Consider the following 20,089-nt stretch of genomic DNA (forward strand, 5'->3'; position numbering starts at 1 on the left):
ATGTGACTGGTGGAGTCTAGAAGGTGAAAGAGAAGGGAGACAGCAAGGCAGCTAAGACACGCTTATCTTTTGTAAGAGATCTAAAGCTGATAATCAAAAAGTCCAAGTGCTTCATTGGGAGCTATTTTATCCACAAAGGAACTGAAAATTACAAATGGTTAAAAGAGGTTGCCTCTGACAAGTGGGCTATTGGCTGCAGAGAGACTCTTCTTTGTACCCGCCCCCCCCCACACTGTTTCTCATTATCTATCTTATTCCTGGATTACTTTTTTAGTAATAAGAAACGTAGATAAATATATAAGGACAGGACATGAAATTAGATGTAGAACATAATCACAATTATATAAATATCGTTACCTAGTTTTATAAATATATACATATACATATTTCTGGGAAGAAATACAAGATATAAACACTAGTTATTGCTGAGTGGTGGATTTACTGTAATTGAATTCTTATTTGAATTTTCCACACCATGACCATGGACCTATTTTATTTTTATAGTTAGAAAGAAATTCACATGGTTGTAAAAACTAAAAGCCTGGCTGGATTTTCCTCCACATTTGGGTAGGGCCCCAGGAAGCCTGCAGGACCAAATCTGCTTGGAGCCCAGAGCTTCAGTGAGGACAAGTTATCACGTGAGAGCCCCAATTTCTGCTGCTCAGGCCCGGGAAGAGAAAGCCTTGGCTGGAGAACGTGGAGGCCAGTGTTGACAACTGGCTCTCTCAACCCAAACAGATGTGTGCCTCCTATACCAATTCTGATTCTGAGTGCAGCTGTCTCCCTAAGAATTGCCAGGGATCGCTGGCCCACAGGTGATGAGACAGAAGAAATTCTACATCAGGGTCAGGAGTGTTGAACAGTATCTGCTAACCCTGATGCTTTTGGCAGTTGACTTTGAGTTGTTCTTTCTGAAAGCAACTAGACAGAAAGTTCAGCTGCTTTATAAGGCTCCTCCTTAAGACTATGATCATCTTTTCTAATGACTAATTTGACAAGGAAAGGATGTAACTTTAATAATTGTCAATGTAACTTTTTTGGAGACCCTCATGGACGGCGGCCCTGCTAACATCTTCTGCCCGCTCAGGCACCTGTGTCACCTTTCTACAAGAGCCCTAGACACCTTTCTGCAAAGGTGGGAAGTCCTATCTGCTGGGGCAGGAGGCCTCACCCGAAGGAATTATTGCATCTGTGAGAAATGTTTGAATGCACATTGCTTGTGGAGAGTTCTCCAGAATGGCACTTTAGTCAAACTGAGAGCAAATGTAGTCAAGGAAGAGCAAGATCAAGAAGAGACCCAACAAAACTTCTGTCATTTTTTGTTTCTTGTATTTATTTTTAACTTGGATTTGCTCTCTTACACCCAGAAGAGGCTATAAGAGATTCACCGAGAAAGGTGCAGCACCCCTGGAGATTTATCTTCATTTTGGCCAATTTCCATGAAATGACTAGCATGTAAATTAGGTTCACTCAATCCATCATTTAGATGGAAAGTGGTTTGAAATTTACCCATTATTTTTGAGTTGAGAACACAGGAATGTTTGGAAATAAGACTGACTCTAGCACTGAGAATTAGGACTTAAATTTTTTCCCCCTGAGGTTTCTTCTGATTCTGCCACAAAACTGAGGGAGGGACCAGGGAAGATCGATGTCCATCTCTAGCAACAAGAGAAGTGGCTAGAAATTCATTCTTTCTGGGCTTTGGTCAGTAGGTCCTTTAAGCATCTAGCATGCTCTGATCTATGGATGTTTTACTAAAGCAGAAGTCACAGCCCACGTGCTAAAAAAAAAGCTTACAGTACAGCTGGGATATGAGCTCCAGAGCTTAAATAATATCTGGGCCATGCAACTATCTGAGATACACATACACTCAGAACTAGAAGCATGGGGCCCAGATGCAAACCAACATCGTCCAGCCTCTAATACAGATGCAATGGAGAAGCTGGTTCTGGGCACCAGCCTCTCAACCACAGCAGGCAGTGGCATCCAGGATGGCCAGCATCAGGAATGTCTCAACAGGACCCATGGTCATACCAACAGTTGGGTAAAGGACAGTGAATGCAGGAAGGCAGTAACCTCTAGTACATCTGCTGGCCAAAAGGAGGGTCCCAGCTGACAAGAGAAGCAAAAGGCAGAGATGAAAAATGAGAACACCCCACTATGGTCTCACTTTCTAAACTTCATGAAGTCAATGTGATGGAGAGGAAGCTCCTAAAAGGAATGGGAGCTTCTCCATGCTGAAGATGCATTTTTTTAAAAACTGTTTTTAAAAAATCTCATGAAGTACAACCAAACTATGAGCTTCTTGGATGCAATGTTTTCCCATCATCAAGCCCAGCATCAGGTATAGAAAAAGTACCCAAAAATGCCTGGTGAAAACAAGCAAGCAAGCAAGAAAGATATAAAGGACTTGTCCTCCTGACAACCCCTGTGACAGAGAGAAAATAAGATAATCCATCACCTGGAGGTACTATCCTTCCACAGTAAACCTGGAGCAAAACATATCCCCGCCATCAGTAGGGATAGAAAAGTAAAAGCTCAGGAGCAAGAGTTTTCATGGAGTCATAATGATGCTAGAAGGTTCTCCCAGGCATGCCCATCTGGCATGAAAATACCAAAGGAAAATTCCCGAGACTAGATCATGCATGGAAATAGTGAACCTTTTTAGAGTACTTACTATGACCAGCAATTCTAAGCACTGTTAAGTAACACCTCAGTTCTACCTTGGGAAGTAGGATGGATAGTATTCCCATTTTATAGATGAGGAAACCGGAGTACAAGCAGATTAAATATCTTGCCCCAAACTGCAGAATTAGCAGGCAGGAGAGTGGGAAGTCAAACCCAAAGACAACATGTGCAGCTTGCCTCTTCCACCTTGAGTGAAAGAAAATGTTGAGAACTCATTGGTTGTTAAAGGAGTAACAACTAAAGGTATCCACGTATCCTAGAAATATGCATTGATAGTTGGCCCGGTTCGTCTTTCAGGTGAGGAACTTATTTGTATCACCTGTATTTCTGGGCATCCAGTGAGTGTTCTGTCTGCAAATTAATACAAGGGAGGCCAGCCTGGGGCTCATAAGGGTTCACAGTCCAGAGGACCTCAGGAGTGGAAACTCTCTCCTCTGCCTGAACAGAAGGTCTCAGGCCAGGAAAATTCCAGGGCAAGGTAAAGTGGAATGGAAACGCCCTATCGAGTATAAAAGGCTCCACACAATAGAATGGTAGAGGATCATTCATGTGGGTTCCAGATATAAGGATTCACAAAAGGGGCCAAGGATGGCAGGGGTGGCTGAAGAAATGAAGCCACCTTCAAGGGCCCTTGGCTGAGGGCATGGGGATAAATCTGATGAATCAGAAATAGAAGGCAGGGAAGGACGCCATGAGGCAGGGAAAAAAAACAAACACGAGCACAAGGTCCCCCACTGTTTGCTGTCTTCTTCTGTCCCACAGCCAGCCAGGAAAAAACAACCCTGGATGGCTTCCCACACTGCACTCTAAGCCAAAGAGGCGCAAAAGCCAACATAATTTAGTCATCTTCTCTCAACTGTCTCCCGAAATGACCCTAATCACCAGGCCCGGGGAGATGCTCTGATTTTGAACGAGGAGCTTCTCGGGCACTTGCCGGTACTTCTGCTCCACGGCTGCCCAGTGAAGGTTTTCAGAAGGAGTCAGAGGAAGCAGACTCCAGCCATGGTGCTCCATGCCCAGTCCTGTGGGGTCCCCACCGGGCTCCTCTGCCCAGTGTCTCCCAGGCACATCACCCCTCCATGTCCTCACCCTGTGACTGTGGCTGATAGTGGGCTCTTCCTTCACTGTCCAGCTCAAAGACTCAGCCGGGAAGATCCCCAGCTGTCCCAACCCTCAGGCCTCTGAACATAGAGAAGCAGCCAGAGCCCTAGCTTAGTCCAGGCTCTGGCACATTCTAGCCATTGAACCCCAGACAACCTAGCACTTCCATGCCTTAGCTGTCTAATCACCAACAGGAAGACGGCAGTGCCAACTAATACAGGTAGGTAAGGACGGTCCAGGCGGGCGAGAGGGCGTCCAGCTGAAAGAAGGTGGCCTTGGCGGTTTACACTGTTGCTATCACCCTGGTGCTACCTCAGCCGGCATGATGGGGAGCCCCTGCCCCTTTCCACGAATGGGGACAAGAGAGCAAGTCCATGCATCTGACATCTGCATCCCCATGCGACAGCATGAATTTTAGAAGAGGCCATCGAAGAAAATGAAGATGACCTCCGAAAGGAATTTAAAATGTGGACTTGGAGCAGATGTGGCTCAAGCAGTTGAGTGTCTGCTTCCCACACAGGAGGTCCCATGTTCGGCTCCCAGTGCCTCCTAAAAACAAAACAAACAACAAGCAAAACAAACCAAAAAACCAACTCAGGGAAGCTGATGTGGCTCACTGGTTGAACGCCATCTTCCTGCATACGAGGTCCTGGGTTCAATTCCTACCTTGGTACTGCAAAAAAAAAAAAAAAAGTGGACTACATATTTTAAAGGAAGTAAAGTGATCTGTAAAGGACTTGGGTGCCATAGCAAGACCTGGGCTTAGAAGAGAAAGAGGGAGGGACTGCAGGCCAGAGACATGCATGAGCAAGCGGTGGGAAAGAGGGAAGGAACAAACCAGGGTAGTTTCCAAGACCAGATGACAGAAGGAACGTGCCACAGGACAGCCACCTCTAGTCTCGTAAGATCCCTCATACCTGAGAGATGCAGGCGACTTCTCTGGGCGTCGCTGAGGACCGTGTGCCCCAGACCCCAAAGGCGCACTCCAGGTCCACTAAGTCACTCCCCTCTAATAATCTCTTCCTGTTTTTGCTCCTGGTTATACCCATGAACCATATGCCCCATGGCAGTCAGCACTTGAAGGTTAAAGGCGCAGAAGTTTGGGTGACAGGTGAGCCACACAAAGAGATCCTCGTTCCAGGTGATGTTTTCTTGATAAGTTCAAAATATAACTTTGGAAAAGATACCTCAAGTTTAGAAAATTCAAAAAGGATAAGTTCCCTTTGACTAAAGAAAGAATGGCAACTGTGTCAATTAAAAAATATATATATATATTAACAAGTTGAAAGTTCTGGGACATCCAGATAAACAGTGGCCATAAAAGTTCATAATTATTTTTCCATTGGAAAAACTGGTCATTTAAAAATACAAGACAGGAAAAGCAGAAATCCGCCTAACTGTATTTTTAAAGTTATTATAATTAAACCAGGGAGGCACTTGAAAAAGAATGGCTGGAATGGTAGAGAAGAATCAAAAGATTTAGAAATCAGCCCAAATGGGTATAATTTGCCCCATACCAAAACTGACATTTCTAAATCAGTGAATTGGTTCTTCAATAAATACTGAGGAAAAAACTGAAAAGCATTTGGGGAAAAATGATAATAAAGTTTGATCCCTGTATCATGCCCCAGGCAAAATTAATACTAGATGGAATTTTAAAATGAATGCCAAAATATTTATTAGACTTCTGATTAAAAATTAGCAAACTGATCTCTCCCTTTATCTCCTCTCCTTCCCAAATACAGTTAAATAAAAATAAAGGGCGGGAGGCAGAACAGATATTCCCCTGTAAGCAAGAAGAACAAAGAGGAAGGGAAAGGAGAAATTTCAAAGGAAATGTGGAAGTCAGAAAACAGAGGGAGAGGTGAAGGCTACAACACATAGCAGGCTTAGCAGAGAGAAGGGTGGGGCCAGCAGAGCCAGCCAGCGGGCCCCAGACCCCAGCCGCCCCCATGTATACAGAGCCTCACCTGTTGCCCGCACAGCCCGCACCCTGCTTCTGAGGAAATGGACGCGAGACCTATGCCAGGCCCAGGGCTGGGACCCAGTGCAGGCTGAGCACAGGGCATCAGACGCCAGCCTGTGCACAGGGCCAGGGCCCTCCGCCACCCTCCTGAAGGCCAGAAGAATGCCAGCAGCCCTGCTCATTCCCACCTCACCCCTGCCCCACTCCAGCACCTCTCCAGGACGGCAAGGAACTGCTATTCAAGTTCAACGCTATCCGATTTTTAAGTGATGTGCAATGTCTTATACAAGTAAAAAACAAAATGAAAATATTAATTTTTAAAGAGAACAGAAGTCAATAGTTACATCATCTTAAAAGCAAGTGAGAATTTTCCAAGCATGACTCCAAAACGTAAATACTTAAAAGGAGAGGATAAAATAGTTGATGAAATCTATTTTTAAGTTAAAAATAATGTCAAAGACAACATGGATGAACCTTGAGGACATTATGCCGAGTCAAATAAGCCAGGCACAAAAGGACAAATATTATATAGACTCACTAATATGAACTAAATATAAAGAATAAACACATAGAGCTAAAATCTAGGCGTAGGTTACTTGGAGACAAGATGAGTGCTGAGAAGGGGTACTGATGCTTAATGTATGTGGAATTTTAATTAGCTTGACTGCACAAGCGTGGAAATGGATAGAGCTGATGGTCGCACATTACAGTGAGTAAAACTAACATGGCTGATTGATAAATAGGGTTGTGGCTGAAAGGGGTAGTCTAGGGACAAAAATGTCAAAGCTAGAGAATAATCAAGGGACTGAATTACGTAGTAAACCTGATGGTGCATGAGGAGAGTAAAAATAAATGAATGTTCTCTTCTATGAACTAGAACAAATGTAGGCCACTATTACAAGGTGGTAAGAATAAGGTGGCGCAGGGGAAAACTACAATTAATGTAATTTATGGACTATAGTTAACAGCAATATTGTAATATTCTTACATCACTGTCAAAGAAGGTACTATATCAACGCTAAGGGTCAATGATGTGGGGTGTGGGACTTTTCCTTTTGGACTAAGGAAAGTGTTCAAAAATTTACTGAGGCAATGACTGCACAACTCTGTGATGAAAGTGAGAGCCACTGAGTGTACACTTTGGGTGGGTTGTACAAGGCATGGGACTATGTAACACAGCGACGCATGTGGTGGATGACGGACTGTGGTTAACAGTACAAACATGAGAGCATTCTCTCCTGAACTGTAACAGATGTACGATACTAATATATAGTGTTAATAATGGGGAGGGGGGTATGGAAAAAATACACCAAATGTAAGCCGTAGACCATTGTTAGTAGTTATATTTTGATGCTGTTATTTCATAATCTGTAACAAATGTTCCACAACAGTGCAAGGTGCTGGTGGAGGGGTGATGTATGGGAATTCTGTACATTATGCATGATTGTTTTGTAAGCTCACAACTTCTCTAATAAAAAAAAATATTAAAAAAATAATGTCAAAGAAATGAAAAGATAAATAGCAAGCAGAAAATTTTAGAAGCATGCAATAAGCAAGGGCGCTTTCTTTCCATAAGCTTTACAAATCTTTTTTTTTAAATGACTCAATAGAAAAATCAACATAAAATATCAACACACAAATTACGAAAGAAAAGAATTGAAGTCCATAAATACATGGGAGAAAGGGTACGTGCTTGCTTGAAATTCCAAGAATCCAGGGTAAAACAACAATGTGAAATCATTTTTGGCTATCAAATTTCAAGAAACAATGAAGGGAAGCGGACTTGGCCTAGTGGTTAGAGCATCAGTCTACCACATGGGAGGTCCGCAGTTCAAACCCTGGGCCTCCTTGACTCGTGTGGAGCTGACCCACGCGCAGCGCTGATGCGCGCAAGGAGTGCCCTGCCATGCAGGGGTGTCCCCGCATAGGGGAGCCCCATGCGCAAGGAGTGAACCCCGTAAGGAGAGCCACCCAGCGCAAAAGAAAGTGCAGCCTGCCCAGGAATGGTGCCGCACACACGGAGAGCTGACACAGCAAGATGACACAACAAAAAGAAACACAGATTCCCATGCCGCTGACAACAACAGAAGCAGACAAAGAAGAACACATAGCAAATAGACACAGAGAACAGACAACTGGGGGGAAGAGGAGAGAAATTAAATAAATAAATAAATCTTAAAAAAAAAAAGAGAAACAATGAATGCTCATATGGAGTATTGGTGAGGATATATGTGCCCTCTTATACATTGATGCTGGAGATGGGAAAGGGGAAAATCTTGAGGAAAGGTACCCAAATCCTTTACCTGATAATTCACCTTCTACGAATTTATCCTTAGAAAAGTACTAACAGGTGAGGAGTATTTTTCAAAAGCAAAATCACAGATTACATGTGCTCTGTCCACTTGTGCAATATAGAGCAAGCCTTAGAAGCAGACTTGGCTCAATGCTTAGAGCGTCCACCTACGGTGGACATGGGAGGTCCATGGTTCAAACTCCCGGCCTCCTTGACTTGTGAGATAAGCTGGCCCACGAGTACTGCTGATGCACACAAGTAGTGCCCTGCCATGCAGGGGTGTCCCCGCGTAGGGGAGCCCCACACACAAGGAGTGCACCCCGTAAGGAGAGCCGCCCGGCACGAAAGAAAGTGCAGCCTGCCCAGGAGTGGCGCCGCACACATGGACAGCTGACACAACAACATGACGCAACAACAAGAAACACAGATTCCCGGTGCCGCTGATAAGGATAGAAGCGGCCACAGAAGAACACACAGTGAATGGACACAGAGAAGAGACAACTGGGGGGGAGGGGGGAAGGGGAGAGAAATAAATAAAAATAAATTGTTAAAAAAAATGACAAGGTGGAAGCATATTAAACAACCTAGAGACATTCACAAAATAATAAGTTAAAAAAGAGAATCACAGTATGACCCCCACCCCTTCTAATAAATAGAGGAGCTACAGAGCAAATACAACACTTCAACTTACTCACAAAGAGAAAACTGGGGAAAGTTTATACTTCCAAACTGTCATCAATGCCTATCTCTGGGTAAGTGTGATTAAGAGTGAATTTTATTATGTCCTATTTGTTTCTTTTTAAATCTATTACTTTTGTCATTCAAAATAACAATGAAGTTATTTTTAAAATAGGAGAAAGCAAAGACCAGATGGCAGCAGTTTTGCTTGTTTTTTTTTTTTTTCCCTTCTGAATATCCTGTAGGGTGGGTGAGTCTTAGAGTCCATCACTCCACAGGGGAATTTATTCCCAGGCATTTCCAAACTGAAGGCTGGACGGGTCTAAACTCAGCAATTTGATGCTACAACTGTTCCCTGCAACTCCGTCGCTCTGCCTGGCTGGCTCCACCGCAGGGTGAGGACAGCCAACATCTGGCAGGATGGGACCGTGACTTAACGCTTCCTCCAAGAGGCACCAGCTGTGAAGGCGATGGAGCAGGAGGCGCCAGCCCCAGCAGACAGAGGGACCCTAAGTAGGACTCTTCAGTAGGGTGAACTAGTGAAGACTGATGCTTGCATTGGAAAGGGAGAGAAAAGAGTATTAAGCCACTACACCCTTTCAGAAAAAAATATTTGACACTGTGCAATAGATCAAATTCTGTTTTCCCAGGGATTTGCATTATAATTTCATACACACTTTCTGTTATTTCTGATTAAGCCTCAATAGCTGCTCTCACAGACGCTTTTCTCTGCCCTTACTTCCCTCTATCAATTACTTAATGGCCTGCAAACTACACTCAAATCCATGAGGGGTGTTCCTATCCAAGAGAACCCTACCGCGAGTGCTTTTGTTTCAATGCAAATAATTACTCCCTTATTCGTCTGTTCAGAATTTCTTTGGGAAACATTAATTTTACTTTGTTTTCTCCAAAGAATTCAAGGTATTGAGATAAGTACTTCATTTAACATGCTTCCACCCCTTCCCTGCCACCCACCTCCCCAGGGACAGAATTGTCTGAATTAGTATCTCCATTTTACACTAGAGAAAGAAACCACGGAGCAAGTGCTAGGAGACAATTATTTGCAGTGAGATCCACCTTGGTAAACAACGCAGGTTTGTTCTTCCCACAGTGATGTCCGAGTCTTTAGACCACAGAGGGCCAGATATACAGCTAGATCCCCTTAGTATCAATCTCAAATAAAACTTAAGAAACATCTCTGAATATTTATTACAGGCAAAGCACTGTGCCAAGAACTGTGGTAAACACATACATACAACACCAAGGTCCTTCCCTCAAAGAACTTCTTTAGAAGAGGATGAGATGGAGCTAAACCACTGTAGGTTGGTTCTTAAGGGTCTAGTTCCTTATTGCAAGAGACACCTTCTAAAACCCCTTTCATTTTAAAATCCCAGGAATTTGTGATTCTAAATTTAATACCTAGCACAGGCAAATAATTGCTAAAGTAAATGTGCAGGCAAGTATTATACAAGCACAGAGGAAGGAGAAATTAAATCCAATTGTTGGGATCATTGAACACTGGAGAAGGTAAAAGTTTCATTGTCTTTGAACGACAAGGCATTTCCAAGTTGAAGAAGTATGAGCAAAGGCACAAGGGTCTGTAGGCTGATGAGACTTGAAGATAACAGAGGTGGCAGGAGACAATGGCCAATGAGGCCAAATGAAAGTTACTTAAGGAGTCTAAAGGGTATTCTGAATGAGATGCAACTGAAAATTTCTGGAAGATCAGAGTGGCATTTTTCTGTGGATACATCTTATAGCAGGGTGAGGGTGGGCTTAGGAAAATGAGAGACAAGAGAAAGCAGTTAGGAGCTGGCTCCTGTCCAGGCCACATCAGCAGTGGTGATGGGATCAGAACACTGGTGCCAGACAATACACTTATAGGCTGGCTGCATATGGGTGCGATGACAGAGGCAGAGACGATCAACCAGAGATGGCATCTGTGGGGCTCAGGGCTTGGGGGCAGGGCAGGAGAATGCACTGTTGATTTGGGAGGAAATAACTCATTCTGGTTGAGCCATGTTGAGCATGAAGTGCAAGTGGGGCATTTTACATTCAAGTCTGGTAAGACCTAATGATACAAGAGATAGTTCAAGTATGGCAGGAGAGAAGATTGTTCAGAGACAGAAACTGGAGAAGGTGTGAAAAACATGTGGCTGAACTTGGGGAACATTTGAAGGGTAGTGTAGGGAGACATCCATGTAGAAAAGCTAAAGGGGGGCTGGAGAAGAAGTAAGAAGGGGAGTTCACTCATGAGGAAAGGCTGGCCAGCTGTGCCACATGCTGCTAAACCTGAGAAATGAGTCCACACCATTAGATTTTTTTTTTAAGAAGGTACTGGGAATTGAGCCCAAGACCTCTTATATGGGCAGCAAATGCTCAACCACTGAGCTACATCTGCTTTGCTTTTTTATTTATTTTTAGGAGTTACTGGGGATTGAACCCAGGACCTCGTACATGGGAAGCAGGTGCTCAACCACTTGAGCTACATCTGCTCCTCTAGATTTTAATATAAAGATGTCAGTGACCTTTCAGAGAGCAAGTTCCAAGAAGGGTGGAGACCAACAGTAGAGCTGGCCGACAACAAAGCGTTTAGGGACAAGAATATGTTGAAAAAAGTGAGAGCAGCAGGGTAGATCCTCCTTTTCTGAAGTTTTGCAGTAAATACAGGGAAAGAGAGTGAAATGGGATGGCAGCTCAGGAAGACAGAAAGGCCAAGTCAAGTTTTGGGGAGATATGTGTTTGTGAGCCAAAGGGAAAGAAGATTTGAGACGAGGAAATTGATGAAGAACACAAGCAAGTTTCCTTATAAAAGAGGAAGGATACTTCCTTTATAACAGGAAGAAAAGGAGAAGAAATTTTAACCTGAGAGGATGGAGAATGTTAAGGTAGAGAGAACAGGTGATGGAGATCATAATCTCCATCACTCGAAGCAGGAGGCAAGGTCATCTGCTGAGAATGAAATGGGAGAATGGGAGAATGGGAAATCCAGAAGAGTAGAAGGGATTCAGGCATACAGCTACTGTGAGTAGGACAAGTCCACAAAGTTTCAGTAAAAGGATTGGTGAAAACAATTTAGGACTCAGCTGTTGTCAAACAGCATAAAAATTTTTTTGAAGATTTATTTTATTTATTTCTCCCCACCCCCTTTTGTTTCGCATTTGCTGTGTCTGTTCATCGTGTGCTTGTCTTCATTTTTTTTTTGGAGGCACTAGGAACCAAACCAGGACCTCCCATGTAGGAGGGAGGTACCTAATTGCTTGAGCTACCTCCACTCCCTGCTCTGCTGTGTCTCTTGTTGCGTCATCTCATTGCGTCAGCTCACCATTCAAGCCCATCACATCAGCTTGGTGTCTTGCTTGTCTTCTTTAGGAGGTACTGGCAACCAAACCCAGGACCTTCCAAGTGGCAGGCAGGAGCTCAATCACTTCAGCCACAACCACTTCCCTTGAACAATATAAATTTTTAATGCAGTCAAATTAGTTGACCGAGAACTAGAAAATGTAAATGTTTGATTTTATCCAAGGTTGAGGGTAGCAAAGTGAATAAAGCAATAGGTCAGAAAGGTAAACAAATGCAGGGCTTTAGGGAATTCAGACAACTGTGGTCCAGGTTTCTAGATTAAGCATGTAATAACTTCTAAAGAGATAGAATCATGGAAGATTGGAGCTCAGAAAGAGGAGGTGAATAGTTATCCTACAGCAGGGGTCAGCAAACCACAGTCAGGGGCCTGAATCCAGTCCACCTGCTATTTCTGTAAATAAAGTTTTATTGGAACACAGCCACACTCAATCATTTACCTCTTGTCTGTGGTTGTTTTCAGCTACAACAGCAGAATCTAGTAATTTCAGCAGGGACTGTATGACCGACTGTATTTGCCAGCCAAGGGGGTGCTGATGCAAAGGACCAGAAATCCGCTGGCTTTTATAAAGGATATTTATTTAGGGTAAAAACTTACAGCTACCAGGCCATAAAGCACAAGTGAATTCCCCCACCAAAGTCTGTTGCCAGGTGTTGGAGCAAGATGGCTGCCAACATTCAGTCTTCCTTTTCCTCTTAAGGCTCCATGGTCCCAGCTTCTTCCAATATCAGCTGTAGGTTGGGATAAGTCTTGTCTCTCTTCTGGGACTCAATTCTCTCTGGGCTCAGCTGCTCTGTTGTCTCCACAAGGTCAGCTATAGACTCTCAGGCTCTCTAGGCTTTGTCTCTCTCTCCAAGGCTCGAGTCTCCCCAGGGCTCGATTCTCTCCAGGCTCAGCTGCTCTCCTTTCTCCACAAGGCCAACTGTAGACTATCAGACAAACAACTTTTCTTGAGTCCTAGGGCCTCTTCCATATCTGCTTCTCTGTGTGTTTACTTCCTGGGCTCCAGCTCAAAACTCCAACTCCCTTCTCTGTAGGGCAGTTTCTCTGTGAGTCCCTGCCCACCAAGGGGGCAGGGATGCAACATTCTACTGACATGGCCCAATAAGCCTTAATCATTATTTAATCATGTAAAAGTGAAACCTCTAAATCTAATATAATCTAATATGCCCAGAGGCACAGACCAATTTACAATCATAATCTAATATTTTTGGAATTCATAAACAATATCAAACTTCCACACCTACAAAGTTTGAAATATTATCTGGCCTTCTCCAGAAGAAGTTTGTCAATTCATGAGCTAAAGGAACAGAACAAAGTGTGACCAGCAGGCCAGCATGAAAAGGAGAGTCAAAAACTGGACCAGTGGATGACCAAGGGGGTTAGATTCTCTGTAGCCCTTGCACATCTTGGGCAATTAGAATTACAGAGGCAGTCTAGCCTTGTGACTTAAGGGCGTGGTTTCTAGGGCCATGAGTCAGCCTGCATTAGCTGTGTGACTTGCAGCAAGGTACTTAACTTCTCTGTGGTTTGGTGTCCTCCTCTATAAAAATAGTATCTGCGTCATAGAGTTGTTGAAAAGATTAAATGAGTTAACACAGGTGAAGTCCTTAGAAAGGAGTACTTATATAACCATTAGCTATAAATATTCAACCTCAATCATTCCGTTTGCTTCTCTGTGCCCCCTAAGTATTTTCCTACTATTTAAAGACTTGATCTTCTAGGATAAATTACATACACGCTGAGGAAGCAAGGTCCATTTTAGGTCCAAACCCTGAGGTTCAGACCCAGGTTTGCATCTCAGGTTGGTCCAGAGAGCAGGAAGAGATGGGCAGGAAGCATGCTCTGTCACCCCCGACATACTGAAACAGGTGCCTCGGGTTGAAAAGGATCCAACAGAATACAATTTATTAGTCATCACATGCAGAACATGTCACGGCTGGGTGATAAATGCCAAAAACGTCAATTGTGAGCTGTTCTTATAAACAGACTTAACATATTCGCCGTGACACCAAAAGCCTATATGTTGCAAATGGTCTTTGTTTTTGAAGACAGGAGAAAATATTTTGGATGAAAACGGTAAACGTAATTATTTTGCACAAAGTAGGGCAGGCTTCATCCACGTCCCACCTGGAAACTGACTGTTGAACATCTGTCAAGGTGTCAACTCCAACCACAGAAGCAAAGAACTTCGTCAAGCTTCTGCGTAGTTAACTAAAGTTGGCGGGGTGGCTGGAGGGAGGGGATGGAAAATCACAGGCATAATTAACATGAACTTTTCTCAATTCACAGGTGCCTTGAACGTGACTAGACACGCAGTCTTCCTGGATGACACTGCCTCTGATTCCCCGGTAAACATGTGGGTCCTCACCAGGCTCCATCCCGCAGCCTCCGTGGTCCTGCAGCCTCCGTGGTCCCGCAGCCTCCGTGGTCCTGCAGCCTCTGTGGTCCTTCTAGCTCTGAGTGCACCACAGCCCTGTCCCTATGATCTGTGTGACTCTGGACCAGTCACTCTGGGCCTTAGTTTCCTCCTCTGTAAAACTGAGGGGTTTAGACTAGATACTTCCTAAGGTCCCTTCCAGCTCTCCAAGCCCCTGATTCTCTTTAATCTTGACCAGGACAAGAGAATGTGCTGGATCCTGAATGGCAAAGAAGCTTCATCCTGCCTGCTGGTTTTGAAAGTGATGTCCTGAAGAGGGCTCGGAGGCCATGCTGGCCACGGGGTAGGAGAGGCAGGGTCCCTACCCTTCTTCCCCACCTCTGCCCTCGTGAACCAAAGGTGCTTTAACCTCATGAAAAGGTGCTGGGGCTTGAGGCTGGGAGCAGAGGCCCCAGAACGCCTTGTCCTGAAGCCAAGTCAGGAAAGTAGCTCTTAACTAGGCTTTGCAGTTCCCAGAGTGGTCCACCATTCAGCAGTGTCAGCATCACTTGAAGCTTGTTAAAGGAGCAGAATCTTGACTGGTCAAGATCCAGAGGATGAATCAAAATGTGCATTTTAACAGGATCTGCAGGTGATTTTCAGGCACAGCAGTTTGAGATATGCTGTTCAAAGTTGCCTATGCAGTGGAATCACCTGAGTGGGGGGGGGGCGGGGTCCCAACCCTCCTCCCCCCACCACCAAAATACCAATGTCACTGGTCTGGGATGTGGCCAGCACACTGGGACTTTTTAAGGCTTTTCAGGGGATTCTAATGTGCAGCAAAGGTTTGAGAACCACTGAAGGAAATTCTCCCATTCAGGTTCTAAAATCCAAATCCAAGGATGGCCCACCTTCCCCTGGAATGGTCTGAACAACCAGTATCCTAAGCATCGCTTGCCATGCATGCTTCCCCAAGGCCAGAGCAGAGCCACCCATTTCCGAAGTTCTAATTTAAGGATGGGGTCACCTCCCAAATCAGTACCTGCCTCTTCATTCCTTCATTTACCTACCTCCTCTCTCTCTCTCTGTCTCTCAGTCTCTCCCTCTCTCTCTGATAATCACCCCACTCCACATCAGAAAAGAACTTTCTTCTCCAGTCACACCTTTCCACCCAAGGACCTCCAAGCTTCCTCCAGGCAAGAGGCTGGAACTGTTGGGAGTCAGACAAGCCAATGGCAAACACTCCTTGGTGTCAGTCCCTTCTGGTGTGCAAAATTATGAGTCAGCCTGCATTGTAACTATAATTTGAGGCTAACAATAAGATCTCGGGGTGAGGACCTATTGACAGGATTCTTCAGCAATGTTTCCCTCCTTTTTAATTACGTGATTCCTCTCTGTTGCCTACTGCCCTTTGAGGCTCCATCAGATTCTCTGCTGGGTTTTTTAAAAAGCTGAATAGCAGCATTTATCTCTTTGGATGTTGAGAATTAGAGTTCTTTTATTTTCATGTGGGAATTTATTTAAAGATAACAAAGGTGCCAAGCCAGAACCAGCTGTAATTGTATTGACCAGAGATTCCAGAGCAGGGGAGTTAGCGTCTGTGTGTAGATTTGTGTGTCCTGCAGCAAAAGGAGAAGGACGCACCTCAGCTGAGGACAGACAGACCATCCTAGACCCGCTACCATCACAACAGGGTGGGGGCAACCCTCGGAACAGGTTTGAAATGGGATGCCCACGGAGATTACTGCAGCTCTACAGCCATGAGTTTGCCCTAACAAAAAGTGATGTAACAAACTCAGAAGCTCAGGTTTCTTACAGAGAGTCTGTTTTTTGTCTTTAGAGAGGCGCAGGGAAGATGGAGCAGTTAGTTGGTGGATCACGTGGTATCTTGGTTTGCCTGAGCTGCTATCTCAAAAGCCACATGATGGGTTGGTTTCGACAATGGGAATTGGTTGGCTCACTGTTTTAAGCCTATAGGAAGTCCAAAATCAAGATATCGGCAAGACTTGCTGTCTCCCGGAGGCTAGCATTCTGCTGCTGGCTGCTGGCAACCCCTGGGGCTCCTTGGTTTGGACCTCTGCCTCCCGTCACAGGATGATATCTTCTACTTTTTCACTCCTGTGGCATCGGGGTCCTCTTTAAATGACTTTCAGAAATCCGGGTCGAGACCACCCTCATTCAGCTGGGCCACATCTGAACTTAAAAAAAAACTCTTCAAAAGCTCTTACTTACAAAGCATGCAAACCCACAGGGACATGGATTAAACCTGAGAGCATGTATTTGTTGGGGTACATGAGTAACCCACCAGCACAGTATCTGGAACCAGACTGTCACCTCTTCCAATTTACTGGGCAGGTTACTGAGTCAGGCTGTATTTTAGATTCTTTGTCTGTAAAATGGGGGCAAGGCGGATATTGGTACTTAATTCAGAGAGCGGATGGCACACAGCAAGTACTACACAAGGTTGCTAATATTATTTCTTCCTTTTGGGTACAGTGTGTGTGTGTGTGTGTGTGTGTGTAATGAATCATCAACCATACATCAGATTAAATAACAGAGCAACTGGTTTTGAGAAGCAGCAGTAGGAATGCTGAAGGCTGAAATGCTACGTCAATGTGCGGTACAGATGTTTGAGGGTTTCTTACCAGGCTCTAAAAATGTTTACGCAGTAATTAGGCCTGTTATCAGTACACAAACAGATTACACTTTATTGAGTGAATGGAAGAACTCAAAAACCCTCCCGTTTTTCGTTAGCTCAGAGTACTTTCCTAATTCCTGGGTTTACTAAAATAAATTCATTTTTCAGTAACCACAGAGGCACTGCTGAGTGCAGGGAAAAGAGCACCGGGGTGGGGAAAGGGCCTCTGACAGGGTACACGTCATTTCAGCTCTCTGGCCTTCTTGTTTCCCCATCTGTAAAGTGAGCTCAACAAGGTCCCTGCTCGCTCTTAAACCCCGTGGCTCTGTTACTTACAACCATTCTCCTCTAAGCACACATTCACTCTTCTCGTCACCAAGAAAGAAAGGATGTGTTTAATTAAAGTAATAATGAGCGAGGCAGGAATTCTGCTGAATCTGCCTAATGAGACTTCCAGCCCAACACTACTCAGTTACATTAACACCGAGTTGGTGGCAGTTAATTCCTGGCACTTAAGCCCCAAACTCAGTCCGCAAGGTGAAACGCGCAGTAGACTTTGTTCCATGCATATATACAGCTCTAAATAACACTTCATCTAATGTTTTTCTTCTTCTGTTTTCCCAAGATAAAATTGCTGTAATAACTATGTCAGCAAAATAATTAGCTAAGCTGCCTTATTTGCACTTCTAAATTTTCATATTGGCTAACTTTTGTTAATGAAAATGTGCAAGTGATTTGCAATCAAGATACAAACTTTTGGGATCCAATACCAGAGCAATAATGTTTAAATGTTCAGAGATGAGCTTTTAATGACTATTTAATTGTTCTGTTCCTCATAAGTATACATTATGCTTTCAGCAAACACTCTACTAAAAAAGTCAAGATTCTGTTTCTCCTAAGTTATGTCTTTGCATTTCCTAGTCATTTATTTTTCAAGGAGGGAAAGGGGTCATTTAGGTTTCAATCTCTAGAGGAAGGATTTTCAGAAAGTACAATGGAGGTAGGGTAACCAGTTAGAGCAATATCATGACATTCAAGAAAACATAGACAGATGTATTTGAAATGCATAGGAATACCTCTACCTATATCTATACTGAAATGGGGAATGACAGTAGAGAGGGCACCTTCATTTTCCATGTAGCACATTACTGAACAGTTTGAATTTCTTACCAAAAGAAAATGTTTACTTGTACAATTTTAAAAAATTCAAAACAGAAATGAAGAGCCCGTTGGACACTGGACAGTGTTGCAAAATGAGTATCCTATCTTCTGTCCCGATCAGGACCACAGGTTTCTGACATTAAAATTTCCAGAAATAAATGGTGTGAAAAAGGTTTTAGAAAATACAGAGTTTCAAAACACTCCATTCAGAACATTTGTGGTCATCAACATTTATATTTTAAAGCATTTTTTTCCTGATAAAACAATTGTGTGCTCATCTTCAAAAAAAATAAAATTATTCATTAAGGCGACACCTTCAGACAAGCATTGTTAACATTTTTTGGTCTGTTTCTTTTCAGTGTACCATGCTTTTAAACACAATTGGAATCACACTATAAATTGCAGTAGTGTCGGTACCCACATTTAAATGGTGCATCAGGAATCACTAAATTAAAGTCACCAAAGCATTTTTTCTCCATCTGTTACTCTTAAACAGTACACTTCATTTTACACTCTAATGGAGAAAGACTCTCTTTATCGTACCAAGGTAATGCATACAGATTGCACAGTTGCCAGGATGATCTTTTGTGAACATAAATTAAATCCTGTCACTCTTCAGTTTAAACCTCTCTAGTGGTTCCCATCAAACTCATTACCAAACCCAAACTCTACACAGTGACAGACGAGGCCACAGACGAGGCCCCCCATGAAGCAGCCCCTGCCTCTCTGAACTCGTCTCCTGCTGCACCAGCCTCTTTCCTGGTCCTCAAATGCACCCAGCCCATTCCTGCCTCAGGACCTTTGCACTAGCTGCTCCCCTCGCCTGGAAGCTTGAAAATGGTCTCCTCAGTGATCCCTTTCATGACCACCTAATCTGAGGTAGCCACTAAATGTCTCAATGATATCATCTAATTTTATTTTCTATATTTCATTTTTGGTTTTGGTTGTTGTTCTTGTTGTTGTCATTTCTGCCACTAGAATAGGAGCATACAGTCTTTGTCTGATTTACCGTTCTCCCCAGTGCCTAAACCAGAGGCGCTCAATATATACTGGGTGAATGAATGAAAGTGTTTTCAAAGTATCCAGATTTGTGGGGCAGGAGAGAAAGCCAGCTATTTAAGTAGGCCTCACTCACAGCAGCACAGCCCCCTAATGGGACTCTTTTAACTGGGTCGTCACCTTCTGCTGCAGCCTGGTCAGGAGAGATGCCCACAGCCCTGCCAATTGGAAAACAAAGCAATTCTTTCATTTTGGCCAGACTTCCATTTTGCTTACCCACCCTGTTGCCTAAAATAGTTCCTGGGGGTCTCATCATACTCTTCCTTTTCTCTCACTCCCACTTCAGTCCTGCCAACTACCTCCACCCCCACCACCACGGAGGGCATGCCCAATATTTACAGCACCTGTCTTTTAGCAGAATCACCCCTGTTTCCTTTCAGAAAACTACCTCTCCCCATCCCAATGTCCTTTCGAGGAATGGAGACCCAGCCAATTGCACTGAACCTAGAGCATTTTGAGAATATAACAGGATAATATTTAATAACGATAATAATAATGAGAAGGAGAAGAAGAAGAGGAAAGAGTTAGGATATCATTTACCTCTACGGCATTACCCAGGAGAGACAGCCAGGCAGTTCCTGCTATCACTGTCCCCTGCCCTGCTTGTTCCCGCCTGCCCCAAGCCTGTCTCTTTGGGCATGCCCTTGATCCTCTGAGTTTCCACCAATAAGAGTACTTTACTTTTTGGATTTCATTTTTGCTTTCAGTGTTAGCAAGAGTCGGTTTCTGTTGCTTACAACCCAAGAATCCTAACTGATAATCTCCCTAAATGTTTGCCAATTCCA

The 20,089-nt window shown here is 43.9% G+C and overlaps 1 protein-coding gene across 3 annotated transcripts in view; it reads right to left on the minus strand.

Annotated features, from left to right (window-relative positions):
* Positions 1 to 20,089, minus strand: part of CALN1 (calneuron 1) — a 556,564-nt gene that overhangs the window by 398,535 nt on the left and 137,940 nt on the right. The gene's annotated exons all lie outside the window — the stretch shown is intronic.

The sequence above is a fragment of the Dasypus novemcinctus genome, chromosome 23 (genome assembly GCF_030445035.2).
Source record: "Dasypus novemcinctus isolate mDasNov1 chromosome 23, mDasNov1.1.hap2, whole genome shotgun sequence".
NCBI lineage: Eukaryota > Metazoa > Chordata > Mammalia > Cingulata > Dasypodidae > Dasypus > Dasypus novemcinctus.